This window comes from Ranitomeya variabilis, chromosome 2 (assembly GCF_051348905.1).
Source record: "Ranitomeya variabilis isolate aRanVar5 chromosome 2, aRanVar5.hap1, whole genome shotgun sequence".
Classification (NCBI taxonomy): domain Eukaryota; kingdom Metazoa; phylum Chordata; class Amphibia; order Anura; family Dendrobatidae; genus Ranitomeya; species Ranitomeya variabilis.
In genome coordinates, this window is record NC_135233.1 from 411,356,388 (window position 1) to 411,371,824 (window position 15,437).

A 15,437-nucleotide genomic window follows, 5' to 3' on the forward strand; every position below is an offset into this window, starting at 1 on the left:
AACCTTGCTTCTCTGTCATTTGGATGCCGGTCAACAATGTTATCACAAGCCTTCTGTGCATGTTCCTGCTCCTAGACAACTCCTAGATAAGTTGGACTTTTGTCCATGTTTGTTTTTGCATTTTTGTTCCAGTTCACAGCTGTAGTTTCGTTACTGTGTCTGGAAAGCTCTTGTGAAACAGAAATTGCCACTCTGGTGTTATGAGTTAATGCTTGAGTCTTAAAGGAATTTCTGGATGGTATTTTGATAGGGTTTTTCAGCTGACCATGAAAGTGTCCTTTCTGTCTTTCAACTATCTAGTAAGCGGACCTCAAATTTGCTAAACCTATTTTCATGCTGCGTTTGTCATTTCATCTTAAGTCACCGCCAATATATGTGGGGGGCTACTGTCTGCCTTTCGGGGTATTCCTCTAGAGGTGAGCTAGGACTGTATTTTCCTCTGCTTAGATTATTTAGTCCTCCGGCTGGCGCTGGGCATCTAGCGATCAACGTAGGCATGCTACCCGGCCACTTCTAGTTGTGTGATAGGTTTAGTTCATGGTCAGTTTAGTTCCCATCGTCCAAGAGCTAGTTCCGATATGTGCTGGGCTATGTCTCTTGCCATTGAGACCATGACAGTTTGACCGGCCCACTAAAGGGTTAAATCCTTGGCTGAGAAAGGAGAGAAAAGAGAAGTTGCTGAAATTTTTTTTTTTTTTCTCTAGCCCTGTGTGTGCTCCTAATTGAACCACCTGCCAGTCTGCCTATACTGCAGCCTTCCTTTCTTTCTCTCCTTCTAATCCTTGAATGGCTCTGTGTTCATCTGCTTAAAATGGATCTTCAGGGTGTAGCTGCAGGTTTGAGTAATCTCGCCACGAAGGTACAAAATTTGCAAGATTTTGTTATTCATGCACCCATGTCTGAGCCGAGAGTTCCTCTGCCGGAATTTTTCTCGGGGAATAGATCTGGTTTTCAGAATTTTAAAAATAATTGCAAATTGTTTTTGTCCCTGAAGTCGCGCTCTGCCGGAGACCCTGCACAGCAGGTCAGGATTGTGATTTCCTTGCTCCGGGGCGACCCTCAAGATTGGGCTTTTTCATTGACGCCAGGGGATCCTGCGTTGCTCAATGTGGATGCGTTTTTTCTGGCCTTGGGGTTGCTTTATGAGGAACCTCATTTGGAGCTTCAGGCAGAAAAAACTTTGATGTCCCTGTCTCAGGGACAAGATGAAGCTGAAATATACTGCCAAAGATTCCGTAAATGGTCTGTGCTTACTCAGTGGAATGAGTGCGCCCTGGCGGCGACTTTCAGAGAGGGTCTCTCTGATGCCATTAAGGATGTTATGGTGGGGTTCCCTGTGCCTGCGGGTCTGAATGAGTCCATGACTATGGCTATTCAGATCGATAGGCGTCTGCGGGAGCGCAAACCGGTGCACCATTTGGCGGTGTCCACTGAGAAGACGCCAGAAAGTATGCAGTGTGATAGTATTCTGTCCAGAAGCGAGCGGCAGAATTTTAGACGGAAAAATGGGTTGTGTTTCTATTGTGGTGATTCTACTCATGTTATATCAGCATGCTCTAAGCGCACTAAGAAACTTGACAAGTCTGTTTCCATTGGCACTTTGCAGTCTAAGTTCATTCTATCGGTGACCCTGATTTGTTCTTTGTCATCCATTACAGCGGACGCCTATATCGACTCTGGCGCCGCTTTTAGTCTTATGGATTGGTCCTTTGCCAAACGCTGTGGGTATGATTTAGAGCCTTTGGAAACTCCTATTCCTCTGAAGAGGATTGACTCCACCCCATTGGCTAGTAATAAACCACAATACTGGACACAAGTAACTATGCGTATTAATCCGGATCACCAGGAGATTATTCGCTTTCTGGTGCTGTATAATCTACATGATGTTTTGGTGCTGGGATTGCCATGGCTGCAATCTCATAACCCAGTCCTCGACTGGAGAGCTATGTCTGTGATAAGCTGGGGATGTAAGGGGACTCATGGGGACGTGCCTTTGGCTTCCATTTCATCATCTATTCCCTCTGAAATTCCTGAGTTCTTGTCTGACTATCGCGACGTCTTTGAAGAACCCAAGCTTGGTTCACTACCTCCGCACCGAGAGTGCGATTGTGCTATAGATTTAATCCCGGGCAGTAAATACCCTAAGGGTCGTTTATTTAATCTGTCTGTGCCTGAACATGCTGCTATGCGAGAATATATAAAGGAGTCCTTGGAAAAGGGACATATTCGTCCGTCGTCATCTCCCTTAGGAGCCGGGTTTTTCTTTGTGTCTAAAAAAGATGGCTCTTTGAGGCCATGTATTGATTATCGGCTTTTGAATAAAATCACGGTCAAATATCAATACCCGTTGCCGCTGCTGACTGATTTGTTTGCTCGCATAAAGGGGGCCAGATGGTTCTCTAAGATTGATCTCCGTGGGGCGTATAATTTGGTGCGAATTAAGCAGGGGGATGAGTGGAAAACCGCATTTAATACGCCTGAGGGCCACTTTGAGTATTTGGTGATGCCTTTTGGTCTTTCTAATGCCCCTTCAGTCTTCCAGTCCTTTATGCATGACATTTTCCGCGATTATTTGGATAAATTTATGATTGTGTATCTGGATGATATTCTGATTTTCTCGGATGACTGGGACTCTCATGTCCAGCAGGTCAGGAGGGTTTTTCAGGTTTTGCGGTCTAACTCTTTGTGTGTGAAGGGTTCTAAGTGCCTTTTTGGGGTGCAAAAGATTTCCTTCTTGGGATATATTTTTTCCCCCTCTTCCATTGAGATGGATCCTGTCAAGGTTCAGGCTATTTGTGATTGGACGCAGCCCTCTTCTCTTAAGAGCCTTCAGAAGTTTTTGGGCTTTGCTAACTTTTATCGTCGATTTATTGCTGGTTTTTCGGATGTTGTTAAGCCATTGACCGATTTGACTAAGAAGGGTGCTGATGTTGCTGATTGGTCCCCTGATGCTGTGGAGGCCTTTCGGGAGCTTAAGCGCCGTTTTTCTTCTGCCCCTGTGTTGCGTCAGCCTGATGTTACCCTTCCTTTTCAGGTTGAGGTTGACGCTTCTGAGATCGGAGCTGGGGCAGTGTTGTCGCAGAAAAGTTCCGACTGCTCCGTGATGAGACCTTGTGCTTTTTTTTCCCGTAAATTTTCGCCCGCTGAGCGGAATTATGATGTTGGGAATCGGGAGCTTTTGGCCATGAAGTGGGCTTTTGAAGAGTGGCGCCACTGGCTTGAGGGGGCTAGACATCAGGTGGTGGTATTGACTGACCACAAAAATTTGATCTATCTTGAGTCCGCCAGGCGCCTGAATCCTAGACAGGCGCGCTGGTCGTTGTTTTTCTCTCGGTTTGATTTTGTTGTGTCATACCTACCAGGTTCTAAGAATATTAAAGCGGATGCCCTTTCTAGGAGTTTTGAGCCTGACTCGCCTGGTAACTCTGAGCCCACAGGTATCCTTAAGGATGGAGTGATTTTGTCAGCCGTTTCTCCAGACCTGCGGCGGGCCTTGCAGGAGTTTCAGGCGGATAGACCTGATTGTTGCCCACCTGGTAGACTGTTTGTTCCTGATGATTGGACCAGTAAAGTCATCTCTGAGGTTCATTCTTCTGCGTTGGCAGGTCATCCTGGAATCTTTGGTACCAGGGATTTGGTGGCAAGGTCCTTCTGGTGGCCTTCCCTGTCACGAGATGTGCGAGGCTTTGTGCAGTCTTGTGACGTTTGTGCTCGGGCCAAGCCTTGTTGTTCTCGGGCTAGTGGATTGTTATTGCCCTTGCCTATCCCTAAGAGGCCTTGGACGCACATCTCGATGGATTTTATCTCGGATCTGCCTGTTTCTCAGAAGATGTCTGTCATCTGGGTGGTGTGTGACCGTTTCTCTAAGATGGTCCATTTGGTTCCCTTGCCCAAGTTGCCTTCTTCTTCCGAGTTGGTTCCTCTGTTCTTTCAAAATGTTGTTCGTTTGCATGGTATTCCTGAGAATATCGTTTCTGACAGAGGAACCCAATTTGTGTCTAGATTTTGGCGGGCATTCTGTGCTAGGATGGGCATAGATTTGTCTTTTTCGTCGGCTTTCCATCCTCAGACTAATGGCCAGACCGAGCGGACTAATCAGACCCTGGAGACATATCTGAGGTGTTTTGTGTCTGCGGACCAGGATGATTGGGTTGCTTTTTTGCCATTAGCGGAGTTCGCCCTCAATAATCGGGCCAGCTCGGCCACTTTGGTGTCCCCGTTTTTCTGTAATTCGGGGTTTCATCCTCGATTTTCCTCCGGTCAGGTGGAATCTTCGGATTGTCCTGGTGTGGATGCTGTGGTGGAGAGATTGCATCAGATTTGGGGGCAGGTGGTGGACAATTTGAAGTTGTCCCAGGAGAAGACTCAGCTTTTTGCCAACCGCCGTCGTCGTGTTGGTCCTCGGCTTTGTGTTGGGGATCTGGTGTGGTTATCTTCTCGTTTTGTCCCTATGAGGGTCTCTTCTCCTAAGTTTAAGCCTCGGTTTATCGGCCCGTACAAGATATTGGAGATTCTTAACCCTGTGTCCTTCCGTTTGGACCTCCCTGCATCTTTTTCCATTCATAATGTTTTTCATCGGTCATTATTGCGCAGGTATGAGGTACCTATTGTGCCTTCCGTTGAGCCTCCTGCTCCGGTGCTGGTTGAGGGTGAGTTGGAGTACGTTGTGGAAAAAATCTTAGACTCCCGTGTTTCCAGACGGAGACTCCAGTATCTGGTCAAGTGGAAGGGATACGGCCAGGAGGATAATTCTTGGGTGACTGCCTCTGATGTTCATGCCTCCGATCTTGTTCGTGCCTTTCATAGGGCTCATCCTGATCGCCCTGGTGGGTCTGGTGAGGGTTCGGTGCCCCCTCCTTGAGGGGGGGGTACTGTTGTGAATTTGGATTCTGGGCTCCCCCGGTGGCTACTGGTGGAATTGAACTTGTGTCATCATCATCTCTGCTCACCTGTTCTCATCTAGATGTGGGAGTCGCTATATAACCTTGCTTCTCTGTCATTTGGATGCCGGTCAACAATGTTATCAGAAGCCTTCTGTGCATGTTCCTGCTCCTAGACAACTCCTAGATAAGTTGGACTTTTGTCCATGTTTGTTTTTGCATTTTTGTTCCAGTTCACAGCTGTAGTTTCGTTACTGTGTCTGGAAAGCTCTTGTGAAACAGAAATTGCCACTCTGGTGTTATGAGTTAATGCTTGAGTCTTAAAGGAATTTCTGGATGGTATTTTGATAGGGTTTTTCAGCTGACCATGAAAGTGTCCTTTCTGTCTTTCAACTATCTAGTAAGCGGACCTCAAATTTGCTAAACCTATTTTCATGCTGCGTTTGTCATTTCATCTTAAGTCACCGCCAATATATGTGGGGGGCTACTGTCTGCCTTTCGGGGTATTCCTCTAGAGGTGAGCTAAGACTGTATTTTCCTCTGCTTAGATTATTTAGTCCTCCGGCTGGCGCTGGGCATCTAGCGATCAACGTAGGCATGCTACCCGGCCACTTCTAGTTGTGTGATAGGTTTAGTTCATGGTCAGTTTAGTTCCCATCGTCCAAGAGCTAGTTCCGATATATGCTGGACTATGTCTCTTGCCATTGAGACCATGACACATACTCCTTTAAACATTCTCATACCTCCCAACCGTCCCGGATCCCACGGGACTGTCCTGATTTTGACAGTCAGCCCCGGGATCCCGGATGGGACATTAGTTGCCCCGCATTACGTGCCTAGGGCGGGGACAATGCAGCAGGGGGCGGCATCTGAATAAGGTTTGTGTCTGTTTCCTGTTTGTGTCGGCTTTCCTGGCTGAAACTGTTCCTGAGCCAGGAGATGACCCCTCTCTTCATGTTTTGGCCGAGGTAATCAGGGAAGAGGAAGTGAGACTGGCCATTGATGGGCTCCGGCCCAGAAAATTGCCAGGTCCGGATGGCTTAACATCCGAGTTTTACAAGACTTTTAGGGATTCCTTGGTCCCCCTCTTGACTGAGGTGTTTAATGAGTGCCTCTCCTCGGGTGCTCTTCCCAGTTCAATGAGGAAGTCGGCCCTGATTATCTTGTCAAAGGGTAAGGACCCATCCCATATCGAGAATTGGCGTCCCATAGCGCTACTCAATACGGACCGAAAGATTCTGGCAAAGGTGTTGTTTAATCGGCTGGTGAAGTTTGCACCCCGGCTCCTTTCAGGGGCTCAGCACTGTTCTGTTCCAGGCCGCAGTACTTTTAGTGCTGTGCTCGGTGTCCGAGAGACAGTGGAGCAGGGCATTGCGGGTCGCTGGAAGGGGTACTTGCTGTCCTTAGACCAGGCAAAGGCTTTTGACCGGGTGGATCAGGAGTACCTCTGGTCTGTCCTTCTGAGGTATGGTCTGCCGGGGAGGTTTGTCAATTGGTTAAAGACCTTGTATGAGGGGGCTGAGACTTTCCCGCTCGTGAACGGTTGGGTTGGTCACCCTTTTGAGGTGAGCTCCGGGGTCCGTCAGGGCTGTCCTCTGAGCCCACTTTTATACTTGTTTGTGATCGATCCCTTCTTAAGGAGGGTAGATCGTGGACCGTTGGTGGGAGTCGGGATGGACCGGGCGGAGCCACTCTTGAGAGTGGTAGCGTACGCCGATGACGTCTCCCTTTTTGTATCCTCGAGAGAGGAGGCGGATTGGGTCATGTCTGAGGTCGTGCGCTACTCGGAGGCTTCCGGGTCCATGATCAACCGGGAAAAGTGCGAGAGTCTCTGGCTGGGAGGGGGAGATCCAAGTTTTGATCTCCCGGACACCCTTCCAGGGCCCCAGTCCTCCGCTAAGATCTTCGGCATCAATTTTGGCCCAGGGGACTATCCCCAACAAAATTGGGAAGGCAGGCTCAAGATTGCCGCCCAGAAGGTGGACCAGTGGAAGGGTTGGTCTTTAACCCTAAGGGAAAGGGTCAGCTTGGCCAAGGGTTATTTGCTTCCTTTGTTAATTTACTTGGGCAGCGTCTGCATCTTGCCGGAATCTCTCTGGACGCGGGTCTACAGCCTGTTCTTTCAACTGTTATGGGGGAACAGGCTTAACCTAATCAAGAGGGAGGTCACGTACCGCACGAGGAGACTAGGCGGGTTGGGTATGGTCAACCCAGTGGTGTTCTTAGTGAACACCTTTCTTAAAACCAACATTGCCAACCTCTGGACAGAGAGGGCTCCTCCGTGGGTATTCTCCTGCAGGGGATGGTTTCGGCCTTTCTTCCAGGAATGGGAGACAGGAGGGCAGGTGAAGGACCTATGAACACCACATGGTCATCTCCCGGCTTATGCTACCCCGGCTCTGAAGGTGATCCGCTGGTGGGGTCTGGGAATGTGGGAAATCAGTACCATGTCGAGGAAATCCCTTGACAGTAGGGTCCTGTTGACCCATTTCCAGAAGCCCCTGGTGCTCAGAGATTGCCCAGGCCGGGATCTGGAGGGGGGGATCGGGTTGTTAAATTCTTCACGGATCCCCTCGAAGTTTTGGGACTTGGCCTGGCGCTGCTTCCATGGGAGGCTGTATGTAAGGGACAATCTGAAGTACAGGAACTCTGATGATCGGGGTTGTCCCCGTGAAGAGTGGCGACATGCTAGAAAGCATGGAGCACTTTCTCCTTCAGTGTCCCTTTAATACAGGGGTCTATAACCGGGTGGGTGCTTCCATAGGCTGGCCTCGGCTGGCATCCCTCTCTTATCCGGAGTGGGCTTATGGGGCATTCAGATCCCTTGGTGGCCGAGATCGGGGCACTTTATTCCTAGTTAGTGTAGTTGTTAGGTTCTACACCTGGAATGCACGGTGCCTAGTTTCAACACAGCAGAAAACCCTCCCCCGGAATGAGGTGGTTAGTAACATCTTGGGTGACCTGGGCAAGGTGCGCTCTTTGGTGTTCGGGAGGCTGGGTGCGAGGAGGGCCTCTTGGCTTTGGAGGGGTCTCTCCTTTTAATACGTACCCGAGGGAAAGCTTGGTTTGAGTGATTAGGGAAAATCTTCCTAGGATTTTGGGAGGCCGTGTATGAAAAGGGCCTCTTCACTTTGGAGGGGTCTCTCTTCTTACTCTAGGGACAGACTGGTTGTGTGATTGGGATAGGGAAAGATAAGGTGGTGTGGGGCGTTGAGGGATAGTTATATAGGGATAGATGGGGACAGTTTAGGGATAGGTAGATAGTTAGCATTGTTAAGTTAGGTAGAGTAGGGATAGGTAGGGGCAGGTAGGGATAGTTAGGGTCAGCTTTTTGAGGGACAGTCTTAGTTGAGTAGGGACAGGGTGTTTGTGTTGGTGTTAGGGTCAGGGCCTCTTCAGACTCCTTTTTCCTGGTGGCGGGCTGATGTGTGGCACGCTTAGTTTTTTGTTTTGTTTCTGGTATAAAAAGTTATTATAATTAATATTATTATTAAAAGTTATATATTGGGCTTGCAGGTGCTGAACTTGGGCCTTGCATTTTTGTTTATGCTGATGTTATGTAGTTATGATATTGTAGTGTGTTTTGTAGAAGTCTTGTAATATAGGTTGATATTGTATAGTTTTGTTAAATTACTGTATGTATATGTGTGTAATTTTTTGAATAATGTAATAATGTATATAGTTAGTATGATGGGGGGGGTATAGTTTAGGTTGGGAGGGGGGAGTGGTGTGCTGGGATGGGTTATTCTTTACATGGGCATATGGACCCAAAAATTATGGGCATGAAACTTTCCCATGGACCCAGGGGTAAGTGTGTTTTGGGCATGAACTTGCATGGACCCGTGGTGAATATATTAATAAGGCATGAACTGACATGGACCTAAAAAAAAGGTGGAGGAAAAAAAAAAAAAAAAAAAGTGTGGTTTGCTGTGTTAAAAATGTGTTAAGCTTATATGGCCGGGTGGGCCTTTTCTTTCTTTTGGGCAGTATGGGCCAGTTTTTCTTTTATAGTTTTTTTATATATAACATGATATGAGTGGGGGTATGAGTGAATATGTGTGAGTGTGCTTTATTTTTGTTTAACATATAGTGAAGTATGGTACTGTTCCTGCTGGGGGTTCCCTAAAACTGCAAAGTTTTAAATGGACTCTGGTCCGGTATGATGAAGGACTTCCTTTTGTTTTGAATTTTAAAAATGCTTTTTTCTTGTTGTACAGTATGTTTCGTATTTTTCGGATTGTTTTGTAATGTTTATGTGTTTTGTATTTTTTATAATGAAAAAGAGTTCCAGCTCCACACAGGAAGAGGCGTGGCTGCTGGTCGTGTGATGGCTGTGTGCTTGCTGAGGACCGTGTGCTCCTGGGAAGTGAGGTATTTTTTCACCTGGGACTTTTTGCCTGCCCCCTTCCAAGGAGAGTGAACAGTTCCTGGGACTGAGCTCCGGGGCTGAGCCCCTGGCTCTAAGCCAGCTGGGGGTGGGAGGCCTTGCATACCATCAGGAGGCCCCGTGTGTCATCCAGCCAGTCCCAGGAGCCTGGGAAAAAACAGCAAGAGCTCGGGGGGCCGCAGGCCCCAGAAGACCGGGACCCCTAAGGCCGAGGCGGTTCCTCCTCCCGGAGGAGAGGCGGCCAGTAGAGGTGCGGCGGTGGGCCCCCTGATATGGGGCTCTAAGGTGGCAGGGGAGCCGATTACCAACTACGGCTCCCGGATACACGCGCACCTCTACGAGTATGAGAAGGCCGCCAAGAAGCTGAGGTTACTCCGGGAGGAGTTGAAGGGAGCTAGGGCAACTGCGAAATGCAGGCTCCCTATGTCAAAGAGAGCAGAGGTCGCCGCCACGGTGAAGAGGCTGAAGGGGTCTATAATCTCCCTGGAAAACCATAGAGCGGAGATCCTGGCGGGAAGTGGCCCCTTTGAGGAGAAACATAGGAACGATGACTGGTTTAGGGCCATGACCGGTGGGTCTCCTGAGGGGTCAGGAGACCCCTACCAGGTGGAGGAAGAGGAGGAAGATGGCGGTCCATCTGCGCCGTAGCCACCTGAGGACCTGGGAGCAAGAGCGCCCAGGTATCGTATAGCGGGATAGCCCCTGAGCAAGTGTGAGCAAGTGGCCCTCCCGTCAGACTCCAGTAACTCGGAGGAAAGAGGGAGCGAGGGGGAGGATGGTGGTGGTACCAGCAGTCAGGGGGGGCTGCCTCATCCTGCAGCAAGTGCGGTAGATCGAGTCCCCAGCACGGTTTGGCGAGCTGTTTGGGGACGAGGTCTGCGAGGATGGGGCAACCGGGAGGGGGAAAAAGCGGAAGAAGGCGAAGGAGTCCGTGGTAGATAAATGTCTACGTCCCCCTTCCTGGGGCTCCACTGTCCCGTTGTGCGGAACCCGCTACCCACCCCTGCTGGGGTCCTGTTGTGGGTCCGCAGCGAGGGAGCGGGGAGAGGAAAGTCTGCCCGGATCGGAATGCCAAGCCTGGTAGTGGTAGTTCAGATTCGGGCAGTGATATGGAGTGCGGTGCCAGTGGTGGTAATGGTGCTCGGGCCAAGTCCTCTGTGGCAGGGGGGGGCTGGCCCGGCACCTGGTGTGCAGGCAGCCGGGGCCGCATCTCCGACGGCGAGAGCTGGGGTGTCCGGGTCCCCCACATGCGGATCCGCTCAAAAGGCTGGATCTTTTTCGGGGGCCCGGGAACCAGGAAAGGGCGCGTTGAAGTTAAAGGCACAGTGCAAGGTGCTGGTCGCTCCCCTGGCGGTGTCCGTGGCCAGGTCGGGTGCCCCTGTGCGCAGAGCCAGCGATGGGTCTGTGCCGGGGGTCCCGCAGCCGCTGGACGCCGAGGGGGAGTGGCCTGTGCTGAGGGTGTCAGCGGTGGTGGTGGCTGCTGCGGGAGCTATGCCCCTTGGCGTCAGTACCGTGGGGGGCCCTGGGCGAACCCCGGGGTCTCCAGTGCGGGCAGCGTCGCTTCCCCAGCTGCGGCCCCAGTTGTCCCCTCCATGCCTGTGCCCCGTGAGGGGGGCGTCGCTTCCCCGAGTGTTGCCCAGCCCGCCGTGGTTGTGGCATGCGGGGGGGTGTGCCCTCCTCGGCTGTTGTCCCGCCCGCTGTGGTTACAGGGGGGCACAGCCTCGGTGGTCACGGGACCCCCCGCTGTGATCGCGGCCGGCGGTGGGGGCGTGGCCTGTGCAGCTGCGGCCCTGCCTGCTGGTGCTGTGTCCAGCGGAGGGGCGTGGCCTCGGCGGGTTTGCCGCAAGTGGCTCCGCCCACTCCGAAAATGGTTAGTGCTGCGGCAGTAAAAGCCGGCAAGGGGGTGCCGGGGTCCCCTGCCCACTTACCATCATCTGGTGGTGCGGGGGCTCCGGTCCCTAAGAAGAGCATGCCAGGTTCCTGTGTGGGGCAGGGTCCGGCCCTGCTCCATGTGCTAAGGGAGAAAAAAAAATGGTGGTAGCAGCCGAGAGCTCAGGAAGTGCTGCTGCTCCTCAGCCCGGGCAGAGCATACTGACTGAGCTCTGCGGCTCTTAAAGGGGCAGCAGCACTCCTGGGCAAGAATAGTGCTGCTGCACAAAGCACTGTGCAGCAGGGGTCCCCAGCAGGAGGAAAAGTAAAAAAAAAAAAAAAAAAAACCCATTTAAAGTAATAATAAGGATAACACCCGTGTGAATGTGGCCAGGGCGAATGAGGATATGAATGATGGTATGGATGGTGTGCTGTGTGTTGGGGATGTGGGGGAGGGGGCGAATGGCGGTACAAATGTTGCGGGTGTGAATGGTGTGGGTGTCAGTGATGTTAGTGGCGCGGTGGTGGGTGAGGGGGAGGCTGGTCTATCTGCCCCCCCAGCCTCCCCTCCCCCCCCCCCTTTTGCAGCGGTGGTGGTTTGAGGGGTGCTCGGGGGGTCTCCTCGCCTCTGGGTTCCGGGGACGGCGTTTTGCAGCGCCGTTTCCTGGAGGCCCTAAAAAAGGAGAGAGGTCAATCCTGGTAGAGGGAAGAGAGGTGGACATGTCTTTCTGGCTGGAGAGACACGGCCTAGCTGCCTTCCATGATAGAAGGGAGGGGGAAACAGTATGGTCCCTCCCAACAGCCGGGCAGGGGGTGGAGAGGAGGAATGTAGTCCGTCTTCGCTGGAGGGGCAGTGAAGCTTGCCCACCCAGGAGTAGGGTGGTGGAGCTCCTCCTGAAGATGGACTTTGGGGTGGTTGACATCTTTGCCCTGATTCATCCTGCGGCCACCCTCTTCTTCGACATCAGTTTCGTGCGGCCGGAGGGGCTTGAGCTCTTCTGGTCAAATTACGAGCTGGTGAAGGGGGAGCCTGGCTGGCGAGACTTCACTGTACAAGCGGTGTCTTGCCAAAATGGCGTGAAAAAAATGACCGTGGTGACTTGTAACGAGTCACTTTCTGGGGTGGACATCTTAACGTGGCTTTCCCGCTATGGGGAAGTCACGGACGTCCCCAAAAAAAATCGTGACGTGTTCGGCATCTGGTCAGGGGGCTGGACCTTCATGATGAAGTTGAAGGTCTCAGGGGGTACTGTCACCCACATCCCTTCCTCGGCGTTCATAGGAAGGGACCGGATCCTGATCTTCTACCAGGGGCAGCCGAAAGTCTGTCACAGGTGCGGTGATCCCCGCCACTTCAGCGCAAGCTGCAAGGTGCAGAAATGTGCCTTGTGTGGCGGGGTAGGTCATCTCGCTGCATCCTGTAAGGACATAAGGTGTAACCTGTGTGGTGATCTGGGTCACCCGTACAGCCGCTGCCCTCTCTTTCTCCAATGCTGCTGCTGGCCGGGCGGGGGGGAGGCCGTGAGGGGATGACCTCTGGTAGTTCGACCTCTGCCGTGGTAGGTGGTGGCAGCAGGGGAGGGGCTGAGGGGCCAGTGAGGAGAGACAGAGCCCGGGGTCCTGCCTACCAGAGGAGGCAGGTGGTGCGCCATGAGGATGGGGGGCAGGGAGAGCCTCAGGCAACTGGAGTAATGTCTGCTCCCCCCTCTGGGGCATCGGCTGTTGTCGCTGAGGCCCCAGGGGAGGCGGAAGTGTGCGAGGAGATCAGGAGGATGGAGAGGAAGGACAACAGGGCTGACTCCGACAACTCCTCCCAATATGAAAGTGTGGATGAGGAGGTCACGGATCAGCCGACAGTAAAACAGGGTGGAAACAAGCGTACCAAAAAAAGGGGGAAGATGATAAGGAAGGTTGCTAAGCCTTCTGGTCCTTCGCCCCCTCCCCTGACCGTAGGTGTGCCAACGGAAGGGCTTACCGGCTGCCCTCTGATTGCCCTCTCCAACTGGTTCCAAGCCCTCGACGACTCTGCTGAGTCGGAGGTCGAGGGTGAGGGGCCGGCACTTGGGGGGCTTTCGGGGGGCGGCGCAGTCTGTCCTCCCGAGGACGTTGTTTCCTCTGGGGGTGGGGACTGACCCGGAACCCAGAGGCGAGGACACCACCAAAATGGACACCTCATCATCTTTAAAGAGGAAGAATATATCAGAACCAGACCCCTCTCCGGAGGGGAAAAGTAAAGATGACGGGGTGGGGAAGAAGAAGGCCGTCTAGCTTAATCACCCATGATGGCGGAACTCACCCCGTTGACTCTGGCGTCGATTAATGTCGCCAGCATAAAGTCTGATGCGGCTAGATTTGCGGCCTTCGATTTTTTCACCCGAATTGAGGCTGAAATTTTGTTTTTGCAGGAGACCAGACTAACAGACATGGGGTATAGAAAAAAATATAACCTCAAGCACTCATCCATGAATAAGTCTTATTTTTATTAAATGGAATCCACAGCCGATGTAATAACAGAAAAAACTTTTTCCAACGTTTCGGCCTACTTCTGGCCTTCCTCAAAAGGTATTTTTCTATATATAAACATAAATACAAAAACATCCAAAATCATCATATAGTAAATGAAAAACAAACAGAACCATCATATGAACTATTACATCATCATATTATTTAATATCATATATATGTCTGCTTGTGGATAACCTGAAAACATAAAAAGGGGGTTTAGGCTAATATCCACATAATACAGTAGCCTGATTAAACTCTTTGGCTACAACTCTAAAAAGGGCTACATGCAAACGCCAAGGATCAAAGATGTATCAACAAAAAAACTTTTTTAGCTTTTTAACAAAGGGGACAGCCAGACACCCTGAGAGAGAGCCCCAGATCCCAGACAAACACCCCAAATAGTAATATATAGGAACCACTAATCCATGATAAAGGAGAATCACAAAAACTATAAATGACCAAGGTCACTCACCTGTAACAGGAAAATCGGCAAGCATACCGTGCGCTAGGTCCGGTGTGGTGAAAGGTGTACGCTGTACTGAAAGAAGCCCCTTTTATGTGCCACCACCGTTTCTACTTCCGGGTGCGTCATGTGATCCGCAGTGACCACTGCTGGGAAAAGATGAGTACCAGAACAAGTTTGAGTGCGCAGTCGCGGTAGTGAGCAGAGTGCGCATGCGCCTGCAATAAACGTCGGAAGGAGCCGAAGAAATCCGAGTGCAGAAGGAGTAAGTGCGCAATTGCAATAATGAATAAGGTGCGCGTGCGCAACGATAAGAACCAAGGGGGACTACATAGCACCAAGGAAAAAACATATACCCGGACACGATTGTGCCATATATATAAAAAACTAAAACTGAATTGATTGTATATATGGATTGTGCAATATATAGAAAAGAGAAAAAGAAGACAAAAGGGGAGAAAAAAAAAGGAGAAAAAAAAGGGGAAAAAAAAAGGGAAAAAAAAGAGGGATAATAAGGAGGAAAACATTGCCAGGCTCGCTAGGTGACCTGAAATAAGAGAAAAGGAATATTAATATCCTTATATGCCCACATTGAAGATAATGACACAAGATAATACATTCATATTAATTATAAACGAATCACTTCGTATTCTCTATTGAGACCCCATGGTTCCAGGGTCTGTAATGTGTAAATCCAAAATGCCTCCCGTAATTTCAATCTCCTGATCCTATCACCCCCATGCCTTGATAAAGGAACATGCTCAATCACTTGATACTTGAGCTGAGATATGTTATGACTAGTGTTGAGCATTCCGATGCTGCAAGTATCGGGTATCGGCCGATACTTGCTGTATCGGAATTTCCGATACCAAGATCCGATATTTTTGTGATATCGGGTATCGGTATCGAAACAACATTAATGTAAAAATGTGTAAAAGAAAGAATTAAAATAAAAAATATCGCTATACTCACCTCTCCGACGCAGCCTGGACCTCAGCGCAGGAACCGGCAGCGTTGTTTGTTTAAAATTCCCGCTTTTACTTAGTTACGTGAAGTCCCGGCTTGTGATTGGTCAGGGCGGCCATGTTGCCGGGACGCGGACCAATCACAGCAAGCCGTGACGAAATTACGTCACGGCTTGCTGTGATTGGTCCGCGTCCCAGGAACATGGCCGCCATTAACCAATCACAAGCCGTGACGTCACGGGAGGCTGGACACGCGCTTATTTTAAAAAGCGCGCGTGTCCAGCCTCCAGTGACGTCCCGGCTTATGATTGGTCACGGCGCCATGTTGCCGGGACGCGGACCAATCACAGCAAGCCGTGACGAAATTA

The 15,437-nt window shown here is 50.7% G+C and overlaps 1 long non-coding RNA gene across 1 annotated transcript in view; it reads right to left on the bottom strand.

The window, feature by feature from the left end:
• The window catches only part of LOC143806297 (uncharacterized), an 84,565-nt gene that overhangs the window by 41,902 nt on the left and 27,226 nt on the right, over positions 1-15,437 (bottom strand). Inside the window, exon 2 of the long non-coding RNA XR_013221429.1 lies at positions 14,114-14,253. This is a non-coding gene — a long non-coding RNA (uncharacterized LOC143806297). The remainder of the gene's footprint in view (positions 1-14,113; positions 14,254-15,437) is intronic.